Below are 17,500 nucleotides of genomic sequence, written 5' to 3'. Positions count from 1 at the left end.
TTCAGGAGTATCGGCGCTCACGGGAACGAGCGCAAGAGCCGTTAATGTCGTTTTATGCCGGTAACTCGACCCAAGCAACAGCCATCCATTGATATGTTCAAACTACTCTCAGTCAATAGGCAGCTTTGTATGCAGGTGTCTGGCGGGGCGGGGGGAGTTTATCACAGGTGATTTAAGAGGGGGATGGGGAGGGAGAAGTCGCCATGTTAATCATTTTACCTGGTGCCGGCAGTTGTTGGGGATTCAGTGGCAGTAAATTTTACCCTGTTATGGCTTGCTTGAATTGCTTTTGTGGTCTCGCGTTGGAGGAAATGCGATGGACGCGGAAGTAAGAAAAATTGACAGAGAGAGAGAGAGAGAGAGAGAGAGAGAGAGAGAGAGAGAGAGAGAGAGAGAGATAAAAGCGATCTAGGTGATAATGGCATAACCGATATAGCTTAGCTTTTTTCCCGTTTTCACACTTGAACTTTGTATTGGCAACTTTTATGAAGGCCATTAAAAGTAATTTGTTCAAAATATATTTTTTGAATGACAAATAGATCCTTTTATTGACAAAAATAGCTTCTCTTCAAATCGTCGTAAATTGGAAAGACAATGGAAATATGAAGGACTTTCTTCCTCGATAGAGAAAATAGTTTCCACATTTGTCAAAGCTTGGTTATTCACAGTGACAACATTCCATGTATATATTAATCATATTTTGCAATGTTGTTCAGGTTTATGATAAACAATTTCGAATTTTCAGTAAATCTTAAGATATGAAAACCAAACTATAAAGAAATGTTCATGTTATTTTAAATTCTCCTTCTGTTTGAATAATTTATCTACATTTTTATCAATTTTTTTCTTTTTTTTCTTTTTGAAATAACTGTTTTCATCTTTTATTTTTATCTATTTTGTTTAGTAATTTTTTTTATTATTCATTCATCCAGAATTAACGACATTTTTGCTTTGAACCCCTTTTTTTTTAAGAAATTTCGCCTTATGAGTTGCGATATTAAACCAGATGCAGCCCCCAGCTACTAAGAATTGCCCATTTAAGGGAAAAATTGCAGGAGGCATTATACTGCGTGCCTGACTTTTGCCTGCATCAATTCTTTCCCAAGCTCTCTCTCTCTCTCTCTCTCTCTCTCTCTCTCTCTCTCTCTCTCTCTCTCTCTCTCTCTCTCTGTTCTTTTGTCTTTTGCATGCCACCTTGAAATGTGCAGCTTGAAATTGATGCGCGGTTTAGTTAGGAACATCGGCAGTATTAGGTTTTCTGAGGACAGGGATATGACAAAAAACTATCCTCTGCTAGTTACGAGGGGTGGAGACTTACGAGGGAGGGAAAAAAAACATGCTTTCATTTTTTTATCTAGTCATTTGTGATGCTGTTCACTAGTTTGGCGAGTACAGTTGCTTTAATTATTACTGTTATTATTTAGAAGATGAACCCCATTCATATGAAACAATCCTAAAGGGGCCATTGACTCAAATGTCAAGCTTCACAAGGATACAGTGCTCACTTGAAAGAAATTACAGAATATAACAGGAAATACAGGAAGAAGAGAAATGCGTAAGTAGAAGGTGACCAGAGAAATGCGTAAGTACAAGATGACCAATGATTATAGAGTTGCATACCGCTTCCTTAGGACATACCAGCGACTATGATTACAACTTTATTTTAAAAAATACATGACTAGAGCATTCATGATCATTTACAAAATTTGTTAAATGATATGTCATGTTATGAATAAATAGGACAGAGTACACAGATTAATATATTATGAAAAACTCGCTATTTTTGCGCTCGATCGAGCATAGTTGTGATTGATGACTGATAGGGTTAATGCGGCGTGTTCACGTTTTAAATTCACCATAAAAAAAACTTTTTTTTTCAGAATTTCAAATATGAATGTCTGCCAGAGTTCGTAAATTTATTATGTAATAATCTAATGCATGGTGGTTTAGCGATGTAGACTTTAGAAATTTGCGTTGCAGAATTTCGATATTTTTTTTATTTAACGTAGGGCAATGTAGTCTTTCCCTTAGGGTTTTGAAACGTAGAAGTTGATTATTGGAGTTGCAGTCTTGTGAGAGCTCGAATTCCAAGAGAGTAAATAGTTACATTTGTTAAGCTAAATCTTATGCCAGAACTTTTGTTGTTTTTACTCTCCCTACATTTCAGTCTTACAATTAATGGTTAAATCCTTTCTATGTTAATGCGAATCCTGCTTGTAAACATTTGTTATGATATGGAAATTATATCTTTCAATTGTCACTTGTAACCTGTGAGGTTTCATATTCCTCCGTGTGTTCAAGGTGGGCAATTCTGGCATATTTACAAATTTAATTGAAAAAATTGGATAAACATAAGTTCAGTGATCCATATGCCGTCGTATTTATGAATGAAAATTCATTCCTCTTACTACTATCCTTCCATCCCTTTACTCTCCGAATATTTTACGACAAACCAAGTGGTTTGGTTAACGTACACACCGGTTCAAGTGTTGAGACTTTTGAGGTTTAACGATGACCCGCAAGTGATTCCGGAGGTCAGAGGTCAAGTTTCCCAGAAGGGCAGTGATTGTGAAGACAATGGCGTAATCTTTCTGAATCGTCGCTGATTGTCACCTGAGCAAATCTTTTGTTTGTCATGTGACAGTTTGCAGTTCCTCATGGCTCGTTGTGACTCACTGCTACGCTACCAGATGTCAGAGGTCTCTGTCGTCAGTTTCCAAGCGTCGATCGAAGTATTTGAGTAGAATTGTAAAAATGTATTTTTTGTTTGTTTTTCGTATTAATGAATTGCAAATTTTGGTTTATTTATGGTGAGAAAGTTTACATCTTAATGATTTTCTTTGTTGCAAGCCTCTTTCAGTTGGATTTCATTGTCTACTGACTATTTTCAGTCGAATAATTTTTACCTGTATGAAGATTTGACATGTAAGTTAAACGTTATGACGGAATTTAGGTACTATTTTGATAAATGGTAATTGTTGTTTGTAACGAAAACATCAATTTAATCTTCAAGAAACATTTCCATTTAAAATATTCATGTGGGGCCATCCAGGAAGGTTTCTAAGTGGATGATATTAATTTTGAAAGCCCTGCAAATGTATTAGTAATAACCAGTTAGTTTCGATAATCCCTATAAGCTGCTAAACCCTTACGATACATTACCTTACGTTCCTTATTACCATTATTTTTATCGTTCTTTTTCCTATAAAATTCTTTTATCTTTACTTATTTAGATAATCTATAAAGACATTTAGACATTCCGGTTTGCGTAACGAGAATTTTTGCACATTTAAACTCTCTCGTAACGAGAATTTTTGCACATTTAAACTCTCTCTCAAAGAGAAAAAAAAAATAAACATTTTGAATCGCATTACGCGGCAGGTGCCTTCAAACGATAACGCCAGCTTAATCCCCTTGAGCTACCAGTGAATTCTTAGCTTATACGCCACTGAAACCGGAAAGGGGATGGTTCCAGATTTCCTCCTTCCATCGTAACCGCTTTTCTGGAGATCACTCCAAGGCTGGAACGGAAAGAGAAGGATAAAGAAGACTAAGAGGAAGGAGGAGGAGGATGATGATACTGATGGTGATCGCGTAATTAAGAGTCCCTCGGTGGTAATAGCTCTATCTTAATGAGGAAAAGAATTACTGCCCGGGGATAAGACCGCGCTTGGGATAAACGGCCGGCAGATAGGAAACTACGACTATAAAAAGGTTCCGCTCTCTCTTCATATTGGGGCGGGGGTGGGGGCGGGGATTCCAGTGGATTTCTTCCAGAGGACGTGCTGTTGTCGGTGTGGATGGGTTTTTCATGGTTTTTTTTTTTTTTTTTTTTTTGTAAATTATAATTTTTTTCTGTATTTAAAACAAAACTTTCAGTGTCCTCTTGATATGGTTTTTATGGGTTTCTATTTAAGTTTTTTGTAAATTATTCATGAAGCTTTTTCTCGGTGGATGAAGGTTTTTTGCAAATTATTCTTGATTGTTTTGAGTAATAAAAGCAAAAATGTAAGTATCGCCTTAATATGGTTTTCATGGGTTTTTTATAGATTATCATAAAACTCTTTTTTTTAGTAATATAAGCAAATTTTTTTTCAGTAGGTTAAGATTTTTGGAAATTATTTTTTTTTTTTAGTAATAAAAGCAAAATTGTAAGTGGCCTCTTAATATGGTTTTCGTGGGTTTCTATCAAGGGTTTTTGTTTATTATTCGTAAAACTTTTCTAGTAATAAAAGTAAATTTTCAGTGGGTTAAGGGTTTTTGTAAATTAGTTAGAAAACTTTTTTTTAAGCAATAAAACCAGAATTCAAAGCGACCTTTTAATGTGGTTTTTATGGATTTCTGTTAAGGATTTTTGTGTATCATTCATAAGATTTTATTTCTGTAAGAAAAGGCCAAATTTCCAGTGGTGTCTTGAAATACATTCCTGCGATTGACATAGACACTTATTTTTAATATACAAACAATATCAGTTGAGTTACCATAACTAAATTACCAGACGTATTGACGCATAATCGATTGTGACTTTTATTGGGATTTACGACTAAGCTTAGGAGTCTGGTTGGAGGGGCAAAGGGTCACATAAAGGTCCAAAATGCCTGCAGAATGAGTGAGTAAATATCTGACGGTTCTATTAACTTGCCAAAAGTTCATTCTGTTATTCCCAGCCAGAATAGACGTATGAGCACTCGTTTATATAATTTTTTCCTTCTACAGGCATATTGTGATGAAGTCGAATTGGTGTTGAATCATATTAGATTGAGATATGAATTAATGTCTGAAGATAATCGGAAGCGGAAATTCATATTATATATGTGACGCTTAGTAACACAAATTGGAGAATGGTTTACCTAACAATCATGGAAATAGGATAGAGTTCTAATTATTCTGTTGTATTCTGTACTTTATGTTCTTAGAATATGCCAGAATTCGAAACTACTTACAATAATACAACTTTCTTTCAAGCTACTCTAATCAGAAATTTCTCAGTCAAAGTGGAAGCTGATTTATATTGTCGAAAAATTTATATGGGATCTGAAAGTCAGAACTATGTTAACAAAAAGGATAGAATATTTTATGTTACGCTTCTGCAAGAACTGTACGTTTAGCCAATGTACAGTACACTTTACACTGACATAAAGAAATTTGTTACTTTACACTTTTCACTGACATAGAAATAACTACTCTGGAAAAGTGGTTTAGACCAGTAAATGACGCATTTAAAACGTTTTATTCTGGCCAACCTTTTCACTGACATAGAAAAAACTACTCTAGAAAAGTGGTTTAGACCAGTAAATGACAAATTTAAAAGGCTTAATCTGGCCAACCTTTCTCCAAAGTTTCGTCGGGTACAAAGTTTCATCGGGTCCCTGAAATGTTACTGATGTGTGTTCTTTCAGGCCCAATGTCGACTGAAAGCTGATATTATGTTGGCGTTTCCACTGAATTTCTTTAAGCAAGAATTTCTAACTTTGATCATCATCGGTTCAACCCCGTAGGTCGGCAGTGCCGTCAGTGCACCTCACGTGGTGCACTGTAGGCATTACTCATGGGTCTTTGCAGCGTCCCTTCGGCCCCTAGCTGCAACCTCCATATCATTCCTTTTATTGTACCTCCGTTCATTTTTTCTTCCATTTGACTTTCCACCCTCTCCTAACAGTCGTTTCATAGTGCAGCTGCGAGGTTTTCCTCCCGTTACGCCTTTCGTACCACCTTACTGTCAGTTTCCGTTTCAGCGCTGAGTGACCTCGTAGGCTCCAATGCTTGGCCTTAGGATTAAATCCTATATTCTATTCTATTCTACCATCAGTTCAAAGAATACCACTAAAAGAAAAACCAGATTTAAAAGGCTGTAACTTTAGTCGTTATGTTAAGTATCTATAGGTCACTTTTTTGACCAGATGCGTATGTAATTGTGATAAAAAAGTGGCCCCTGAACCTCTCGATTTCTTCACGTTTTGGATTCTCATGTCACTACGAAGCCTAAGATCATGAACAGTATCACTCTATCGCTCTGTCATCCAGTCTGTTGCCATTTTGGGTCTCGTTGTCAGCAAGTGGGGTTCTTTTTAGTCTTCAGGTCGAGTGTTTCTATCACACTTCATTGGATGGAAGCCTGTGGTTACAACGTGTGAACTGTCATTCGGCAAATCACGGGTATCCATTCGTCTCGGCGCGGTTCCGCGCTCGTTGTTGCCATTAGCCGTGGGAGAAAGATGACATAGAATTTCCATTTTGCGCTGAATTGATGAATATTTTTTGCCTCACACGAATATCTTGACTTGTATTCCCGTTTTCCCACTCGCGTTTCGAGGTAAAAATGAAATAAGACTTAGGCTAATGGCAGGTTCTTCTCTTCCCTGCTAAGGCATATATTGAATATTATTTCTCGCTTGATGATGAATTTTACGACAGGTAGGATTTTGACGCTCCAGTTTCGTCTTCACGAAATAACAGGCTAAACGTACCACTTTCTCGTCTTTCGGAAATTGAGGTTCTGAACGCTATTTCCTTGATACTAGGCATCAGAGTGGGACTTCCTGTTCGTAACTGATATCTTTCGTGCAATTAAACCTATTGCCGACGTGGGAGGGCTTCGTAGCAAGCTTTTGATATCTGATACAAAGGTAGCGTTCCTCAAGTTTCATTCTGGGTTTTTGTTTAATTTTCTGATTCTGGGGGTGGTCCGTAAATTAAGGAAGAATGGAATAGAGAAATCATCACACTTTTTCTTTTGTTAATTTTATGATTCTGGTGGTGGTCAAAAAAAAAAAAAGGAAGAAAAAAAAAAAAAAATCATCACACTTTTGTTTTGTTAATTAAATTATCGTTTTGTGTGTGGCTAAAAAAAATATATATATTAAGCCAGTTTTTTTTAGGATCTCGGGATTTTAACAAATGTCACGACCTGTTTTTGTGGTGCGAGTTTTATACGTACCGAATAGACCAGTAGATTAAGTCCATTTTTTAATAAACAAACAAACTTTACGTCGAAATATCACATTACTTTTGGAGAACTGTCACCACGATTTGTTAAGGCGACCTTGATGTATTTATGTTTAACCAATGTGCATCCTGCGTCAATTTAACCAGCTACTAATGAACGAGATTTTTTATTATTTCAAAATTAGATTACACACTTCCTTCAGTACGTTTTCCTTATCGTTTAATACGTTTTCTTATGGACGTTATTTATTGTGTTTTTAGTTTTAAGCCCAATTTTTACTGGAAGTAGTCATAATCTTTTTCCACCAAGGCATAGGAATGGGAAGGTGCATGAGTAGAATGATCTCATTATATTCGGAAGACTTAAGTTTTATTATCATTAAAAGGCATTTGCGGAATATGGCTTTAGCATATGGGATATCTGTGCTTGATTATATGCATGGCCTTTTTAACGATAACGTTGCAAGCAAGGCAGTTTTTCCATCTAGTCCGAATGTTAAACCATCACTTCTTGATAAGGAATAATACTCCGTATTGCAGTGTGTTTCATTTATGATGCTTTTATTTGATTTGATTTGTAAGCCTTTTTTTTTATATTAGCTATTATTTTACGCTTACGAAGGAATAATAAGAATATGATTTCGTTAGATACTTCACACGACCGCAATCTATCAATCTTTCCAGTCGTACTTCCCCGCAAATATAATATGTCACCGCGCCTCTCCACCTTCTCATGATAAAATTTAATCTCACAAACGCGACCCGCGTTCTTGTAACTATATATTCCCATATTCTTGGAGCTCACGTGAACAAAACATCAACAATTTCCTCCAACATCTTTCTCAGTGGACAGTTCTGTATAGTAGTCTTTTATCCCTTGAAATTTTTGGTTAATACGACGGATACATCACTTCTGGCAAAACGTAAAACAGACTATCTCCAAGTCGTTTGCGTCGTCATAAAGTTTTGAGTCTCTGCAGAAGAGGCGTTCGCATTTCCTCACGATTTTTCCCAAAGACTTGTAATTTTTTTTTATGTTATTACAGATCTTCCTGTCACCACAATGTGGAAAATCCTGAAGATGGGGAACTTATTCAGACTTTCATGGTATACATACTACAGGATAGAGTTGCTTGCATGCGCGGTATTGTGGGGTGCATAGTATACTTGAGATTTTGATGTCATTTTACTTCACTGGTAAATGCGATTCCCGTTTTCTTCATGACGGGGCTCGGAAACTGACTCCTGATTGTAGTTTTCGCTTTTCCTGTCTGTGTTTTTAGGTTAGTAAATACTTTTTAATATTTACACTTTTTAGGTTTGTAAATACTTTTTAATTTTTTTCATTTTTATTCCCCTTCCTTTTCACCGTGTCTCTCTTCCCATCGCCATGTTTCACAATTGGTAACCGTTGCCAATCAAATAACTACTACTTGTCAACTTGATCCTTAGTCGGGGTCGCTGTTTTTCTTAATCCACAGTCGGAGTAGCTGTTTTCCTTAATCGAGCCAACTCCAACCGCTTTTTCTGAATGGCTCCTTTTATAATTGGTTCTGACAGGTGTTTCATAGACAAGCCATTCCTTACGACCTAAATTCCCTCTTCACCCGGGCTTGGGACCAGCTGTGAGTTGGCCTGGCTCGCCACTGGGACCTCTCCCCAATTGGCTCAACTGTTACCAATCAAACAACCTGATTGCTTCAGGTCATAGGTCATCGAGTCTTGAATGACCTTCAGGGTCGTTACGGTATCATTATAACTCCCAATGACTGGCTTCAGAGGTCAAAGGTCAGCCTCAAAGGGCGTGGTAGTAATTGCAGGACACATGACATAAGGATCTTAAATTCTCTTTGATTATGATCTAAGCCAATCATTTGTTTGTCATGCTGACACTTCGCGTTCCCTCTGAAGTTCTGATTTGTCTTTTGTTGACATATAGGAATATTTCCAAGGGGTAATTTATCCAGTTCTTTTGTCACCTGCGTTGTCATCACGACGGTGATTTGATTGAGTCCAGACCTGTTGAGGATTGTACTCCACTGATGTTGCTGTTAAGGTCTTTTTTTTTTTTTTTTTTTAAGAAATTGTTTTAATATGTTTCGGTTTTGCGACGTTCAGAATTTCCCGACATTCCCCCCCCCACCCCGCATAGGCTTTTGAACATGTTTCAATGTTGCTACGTCCAGAATTCCCCAACATTTTTTTCCCGCATAAGCCTTTAACATGTTTCAATGTTGCTACGTTCAGAATTCCCCAACATTTTTTCCCCCGCATGGGCAGTTCTACCATTACTTTTATTTTATTTTGTTTATTCACTTAATTATTAAATAAATTAAATAATTAGTTTTTTAATTACATAAATGGCTTCTTACACTTGAAACATCTATGAAAGGAATTACAGAGCAGCCATGTTTAAACAGCAAGTTCATTTTAATCCTGACAACTCGTTGTTGAAATTTCTTAATTCGTACATCACACGCGGGTGGAAAGTTCTAACTCTCCTCTTATCATTTCCGCGTAACTTCATGTTCAACTCAACTCTGGACAGAGAGAGGGGGAAAGAAGATAGGAGAAGAAGGAGATAAGGAGGGTGTAGGCAAAATAAAGTTGATGATAAGGATCTAATAATTAAAGAGTTCCCGGACAGTGATGTTTTGATCTTAATGAGTGTCTTGGAAAGGGTCTGAGGACCACTTTAATTTTTTCCTTTTTTCGGATCTGGGCTACGTGAGGGCGTTGGGTTACCCGTCCGTTGACGAAATTCTTAATCTCAAAATCTCTATGTCGTACTGAATGGGGTTTAAATTAGTATAGTGAGATTGCATATTTGAAGTAATTTCTTTTCATTTTTCCATACTAGGCTACTTCTACCTGAAACTTTGGTAATATGTTAGTTATTTAACAACTGCGTCTTATTGATATCTACATTAAGTTGCTATGCAGTTTCTTGTTCAAGATATTGTGACAGATAAACGTAGAGTGCATTAGCCGTTAGATTGTATATCGTCCCTTTTTTCTGTAAAAGTATCGAATATCCATTTTTTAAATTTTTTTGATTTGCATCGACGGGGATTTTATCACTGACTTCCTGTATCAGCAAAGAATCAATTCTCTCTCTCTCTCTCTCTCTCTCTCTCTCTCTCTCTCTCTCTCTCTCTCTCTCTCTCTCTCACACCATACATCCTGGTTAGTGAGAGAGACAGACTTGGTACTTTACTAAAACAGGAAGTCAATGATAAAATCCCCGTTGATGCGGATTAAAAAAAAAAAAATAAAAATGCATATTCGGCACTTTGCCAAAGAAGGGCCGCTATGTTGCACACACGGAAACTAGATATATGGTCTGCCAAACATATTTAGAAAAAAGAGGGTTTAGAGGAAATCCTGTTTATTTAATACAGCAAACAGTCTTAGATTCAGCTCTGTCAAGAACAGCAGTCGAACGGATTGCCTTAGATTCAGCTCTGTCAAGAACAGCAGTCGAACGGATTGCCTCAGATTCAGTTTCAAGAACAGCAGTCAAACGGATTGCCTCAGATTCAGCTCTGTCAAGAACAGCAGTCGAACGGATTGCCTTAGATTCAGCTCTGTCAAGAACAGCAGTCGAACGGATTGCCTTAGATTCAGCTCTGTCAAGAATAGCAGTCGAACGGATTGCCTTTCCAGTTGTAGAAATACTACTGAATTCAGGTTCTGATAAATATAAAGGACTTGCTCTCATAAGCGCTTGCTGTTCTCGCAACCCTTCTGATCCCTGTAGTCCAAAAACACCAACCCCGTAATGAAACATTTATAGGATACGGGAATTCTTTTTCAAAAAGATTTCATTGATAAAAGTTGCTTACGTTTCTGCAATTGAACGTTGTGGCGATTCTGTAACTTTGATATATGAAGCGTATTTTGAAGTAAATATTTCCTGAAATGTCACTGTAAGGTATCAACTCCACTGCTACACTGTACAAAACGTGTAGGATGTTTGTGTATATTCCTGTGTATTTAATATACTCAAGAACACTGATTCCACATTTACACCTGATGTTGTTCAGCCTTGGCCAGTCCCTTTCACCAGTGGCTCGTATCTCAGTATGAAAGTTTTGATTCGATTCGTGACGTCTCATGGTTGGGACTTGACCTCTTGATCCTCTACCTATATACTTTTATATTATACTTTTGGATATACATATATATATATATATATATATATATATATATATATATATATATATATATATATATATATATATATATATATATATATTCATATATAAATAAGAACAGGACCTCATCTGAAAGGGTGGTATCTAACAGAGATTTTATTCGCAAAAGTTACAAGTTTGCAAGGGCTAACTGTCCCCATCGTCCGGTACCCTGTTTAAATGAGGACCTGTTAGTCTTTGTATAAATGCACGGTACAACTGCTTAATGTGTATATATATATATATATATATATATATATATTTATATATATTTATTTATTTATTTATATTATATTATTTAAAATATGATGTGTATATTATTTGGATATGTGTGTGTGGATGTAGGTCCATTATACAATAGTAGCTCTTCCATCACATTTCATCTTGCAGTGCTGCGGTTGGGTGTGTGAACTGCCGTCAAGTTATTTGGAATAAATATTACAACTCCACGCGAGTTCTTGCTGCCCTCGTCTTCAGTCGTGGGAAAAAGGAGACGCTGAGTTGTCCTTTTTCCCCCCCACCTCGAAAAAAAAAAAAAACTGCGGTTTCACGACTATTACTAATATTTTCATACCTGCCACTCACGCGGCGTTTTGTCGAAAAATCTAATAAGGTGCAAATTGTTGTGAAGGTTTTTTTTTGGGGGGGGTGGAGGGTTGCTGCTAAGGCGTTTCATTGCCGTGCGATATGATTACTTGATTGAAATGAGGTTTCGTGAGCGCTGCTGTTTTATGCTCCAATTTTTACTCGTAAAGCCGAAGGTTGGGCAAAAACATTTCATGATAATCGATCTATTTTGTTACTATTTTGTTCCATTACTTTTTATATGTATGAGATCCCAGGTCGATTGTTCTTCCTGATCAGTAATCAGAAAAGCTTTATGTATAATTTTTCTTTCTTTTCTAAAAATTGATCTCTTTCTGGATTTATTATTACCTTCTGTTATTTCTTTCAAATCAGCACCATACTCGCTGGAGGCTTGAATTTCAAATCATTTCAAATCAGTGGTTCCCTGTGGTTCATCTTCTGAATAATATTTTATATGAATAGGGTTCATCTTCTGAATAATATTATATGTGTGTATATATATATATATATATATATATATATATATATATATATATATATATATATATATATATATATATATATTTATTTATTTCAGATCTAGACCCTTTTTCTCAAAGTATTGACAGACACCAGTCCTCTTTTGTGTGTGTGTGTATGTGTGTGTGTGTGTAAGAGACTGCTAGCCCCACGCCTGATAATATATGTCGTACGGTAAACTTGTTTTGCCCCGATGAACTTTGAAATCACAGTCTAGAGTGGTAAGCTGGAATCCCGTTTTATAACCAAAGACAATAAGTTTATTTCTTCTCTTTTGCACCAAGTCAAATGACGCCTAACTTGAATCTTCACCAGTAATAAGTCACACTGTATTCTTATTTCGTGTAGAAACTAATGGACCTATATCATAAAAAAAAATGGCTGATATAACCCCGGGAAATCTGAACGTAGTATGCAAATGCGTTATTAAATTGCTTTTTTTTTGCTGAAGTCATTCGTGCCATTATGCACCTTTAAAACAAGGCTTCGTTTTTGGACAGAATTCTATAAATAACTGGTTTTATTTCCTGCTTTTTAGGAAAAGAAATACTCTGAAAATTGGATGTTATGCCATAATGTTAAAATATGCCTTTATTTTGTAATAATATTGAACTATAGGGAGAGCCCTCTCTGTATCTGTAGGTACATAAAACAATGTGAGAGTTTTTTTTTGTGGTTGTGATAAAATGTATATAAAAATCATTATTATCAGTAAAAATTGTAGATTTAAACAACTGGCTTGCTTTTCAGAAGCTAGACCTCCACTGTGTAATAAAATTTATTTTTCTTGGAATGTTGTTTATGATCTAGTTTCTGTCATTAGGCTTAATTATTTATAGTGATTGCATATTTACATATTAAACAACTTGTTCATGCAAATGCATGCATTCGAGTGGTCGTACGCACACAAACACACACACACTCGCATACGTCTCGAAGTCAAGTGATTGTGGCACTAGTTCTTGAATGAGCCTTCTCTGTAATAATAATAATAATAATAATAATAATAATAATAATAATAATAATAATAATAATAATAATAATAGTAGCAGCAGTTTGAAAATAACAAAAGAGCTAACGTAAAATATTTACCCACACGTCAAATTAATCCTACTGCTTTGTGGTATTTTAGTACAATCCAGGCGATTTTGTGGCCCGAACGCATAGCTACCGAATACCTCTAAACGCCGCGGTTGTTATTCCAATCAAATGAATGATCCCTGTTTTGGGGAAACTGTATGCTCTATTTTATTAACTAAGCCTCTCCATACAGCATTGGCGTTTGAGGGGAAATTCGCGTTTTGGTCTGTGGTAATGGACAGTTACCGACTGAATGTATTGAATTAGTTTTATTTTGTATTTTTTTTTTTATGTCAAAAGGTTTTTTCTTTTGTGGAATAGAACGCATTGTTTGTAATGTACTTTTTGTATGAAGCATTTTTTTTATGAAATTTATTTTTTGTATTATGTACCTTCTGTTATGTATTTTTTTTTTTTTGGTAATAATTTTCACCTTTGGCTTTAGGATGTCAAAATCTTTTTTTTATATGAAAGAGCAGATTTTGTGTAATGTATTTTTCGTATGATGTATTTTTTGTATAATGTATGTTTTGCATAATGTATTTTTTGTTTAAGTATTTATTTATTTGTATATTTACTTATTTATTTCTTGGTAACAACTTTCACATTCAGACTTGCCATCGTTAAATCTGCCCCTGGCTCCTGAGAAAACATACATAAAATTACCATGGTTCGAATTTTAGGAAGGCACTTTTGACAGTCGACTCTCTCTTTTATTACCGCTACTTTTGACAGTAATGGTAAACCTGTATTAAATATAGGCGGTAAAATTACTCCATAAATATTCAACAGCTGCATCTTTTATAATTGATTGATTTATTTTCACGGACTGGAGTCGCAAATTAGCCTAATGCAGGCTTCCATTGTATACATAAATGAAAAAAGCCTTGTCTTAAGCTGAGACGAGGGTTCATGTCCTAAGCTGCAACTGGGACCCATGTCCTAAGCTGCAACTAAGGCTCATGCCCTAATCTGTGACTAGGATCCATGTCCTAAGTTGTAACTAGGATCCATGTCCTAAGTTGTAACTAGGATCATGTCCTAAGTTGTAACCAGGAGGCATGTCCTAATCTGAAACTAGGAGCCATGTCCTAAGTTGCAACGAGGAGCCATGTCCTAAGTTGCAAACTAGGAGCCATGTCCTAAGTTGCAAACTAGGATCCATGTCCTAAGTTGCAAACTAGGAGCCATGTCCTAAGTTGCGAACTAGGAGACATGTCCTAAGTTGCAAACTAGGAGACATGTCCTAAGTTGCAAACTAGGAGACATGTCCTAAGTTGCTACTGGGAGCCATGTCCTAAGTTGCAACTAGGAGCCATGTCCTGAGTTGCAACTAGGAGCCATGTCCTAAGCTGCCACTAGGAGCCTTTTCTTTACTTATTAAATTAAACATATCGACCCACTCATCCTTCCACTCAGTTTCCAAACTCAACTTTTCTCAGTCGTGGTTCAGGAGTCATTTGATGCAGCAAGATTAATACCTAGAATTTATAGGTGGTCACCCTTTCAAGCAATGACCAAACTTAACTCTGATGAGCTTCACTGACCGGAAGACATGCCTGTTACCTCATATTTAAATCTTGTAACATTAAGAAATGCCTCTCAATGTTCGTCTCGAGGAAGACATGTCGTAGCACTGGACGGCAGGTCTGGTGTGGCCGTAAATTCATATCCCTTTTTATAGGCAATCTGGTTAACATGGATGACGAAGCACACTCCGGTCAGGGAGAGAATTCCAGCCCACCGTCATGTCCGTTGAAATTATGCCGAAATTCCAGGCATTTGGCGCATGAAATTTATGAGAATTTCACACGATTAGTTCGAGTCCCGGTCGTGTCATTTTGGTCATCTCACAAGTTATGGGGAAAAGAAGATTCTAATGCCTGAGAATTTATTCGCAGTTTGATTATATATATATATATATATATATATATATATATATATATAATATATATATATATATATATATATATATATATATATATATATATATATATATATATATATATATATATATATATATATATATAATATATATATATATATACATTATATATAGATATATATATATTTATATTATATATATATATATAACGGCTGCGTGTTTGTGTATAAAGTGTGTTCGTATGTTTGTATACATACGTATGGTTTTGTTTACATGGCAATTTTTTTATACATATTTAGTTGTATGTATACATACGACCCTCCACGCACAATCGAATATGCTGTTTCTTTTTCTATTTATTAATTTTTTGATCTGTTTACGATTCTTTTAATTGATGATGATGATTATTATTATTATTATCATTATTATTATATTATTATTATTATTATTATTATTATTATTATTATTAACTAGTTACAAGCTAGTTACCTCTTGAGTCAGGATCCAGGCTTCATCTTCTTTTTTATTATTATTATTATTATTATTATTATTATTATTATTATTATTATTATTATTATTATTATTATTATTATTATTATTATTAAACCAAGGAAAAAGACGAATTAATTGAAGTTTGTTGGTCTATTCCCTTCTTGTTACAGACACATTTATCACTGACGAACAATTTCTAAAATACTGCCCTTTGTTTACGATAGCTTCTATGTCGATTAAACATCTGTAAAAATATAAATATAAATATAATAAGACGGAAGTCGTAACGCAAATTTCATTTAATGGATCTATTTCACATATTTCACTCATCTTGTGGAATGGGATGTTCGTAAATATTATTATTATTATTATTATTATTATTATTATTATTATTATTATTATTATTATTATTATTATTATTATTATTATTATTATTATTACCGTACCTAAGTCAAAACCACCATAGCCATTCAGTATGTTGCTAGAAAGAAGCTATAACATATTTTGTCTAACTTTACCACCCAAGAGCCTGTGAAGGCGCCAGTGTTTGTGAATTGGGTACGAAACCCCCTTTATTCCTGATTTCTTTCAACTTGGTTATGGTAATTTTCTTTAGAAGGTAACGATATTTTACTTTATAAATTTCCTTATAAGGAAACGATATTTTACTTTATAAATTTCAGTATAAGGAAAGGATATTTTACTTTATAAATTTCCTCAAAAAAGTTCTGAATGAAAACGTCCCCACAAGGCACGAACTTTCGAATTCTACTTTTATCTTATAAAGTTCGATAATCACCATACAAATTATGGCGCTGTAGTCTTCGGTGGGTGCTTTGTGGTATAAAAGTGAGGAAAATTTAAGCTGCCTATTTTAAAGAGAATATGAACGTAGATTTCCCCGTGTTTAGAGTTGTCCGCAGTAGATAAAAGCGTGGAAAGCATTTTAAAGATGAATAATATTCCATGCGATCAAGAAATTCCGAAGTTTTGATATACTGGAATACCAAGTTTCTTTTATTATAAAATCGAACCAGTTTTTATAATAAAGGTATATAAAGATCTTAACTATTTTCATTATAAGTCAGTTTAATTTTTTTAAAAATTAGTTAATTACGCCACAATATTCAAAGAATATTTATATTATCCTGTATTCTGTGCAGTGGAAATTTTGGCGATAACAGAACAGTTTTTTTCTATTTCTGTGTCATTAATCAGATGACCAATCAATTTAAGGTTATAAAGAACTATGTGCGGTGCAAGTCGTCACAATTTCTAAATGAAGAAATTTTAATGTTTATATTAATCCAAATATAATAAATATCTTTATTGAAACATATGGACTTGATATCAAACAAGACTCTCTCTCTCTCTCTCTCTCTCTCTCTCTCTCTCTCTCTCTCTCTCTCTCCAAGTCATACAATCTTAACTCTCCAGATTTCACAATCACGACACACTATACGTCTGGTTTTATGCTCGAATTTCTCCCATTGGACCCATCATCCTCCTTGTATCTAAAATTAGGCCGACAGAGTTCCGGTAAACATCACGAATCTTACGAATTATGTCGCTTGTAAAAAAGTCTTGCACGAACACAGCCGCTCGCTCGCTTGTCTCATGGCGCCGCTTAAAGTGCTGCTTTAGGGAAAAAACTGCCCAAACTTTTCTCATTTCCTTCAGTTCTAAAATTCCTTTTAATACAGCCAAATTAAATTTCATAATCCCGGATTGGCCAGTGTTTTTTCCCCCCATCATCTTGTGTGCTGCATTCATCATAATTCACTGTTATTCACTG

This window comes from Macrobrachium rosenbergii, chromosome 28 (assembly GCF_040412425.1).
Source record: "Macrobrachium rosenbergii isolate ZJJX-2024 chromosome 28, ASM4041242v1, whole genome shotgun sequence".
Taxonomy (NCBI): domain Eukaryota; kingdom Metazoa; phylum Arthropoda; class Malacostraca; order Decapoda; family Palaemonidae; genus Macrobrachium; species Macrobrachium rosenbergii.
Note: the sequence above shows the minus strand (reverse complement) of the source record.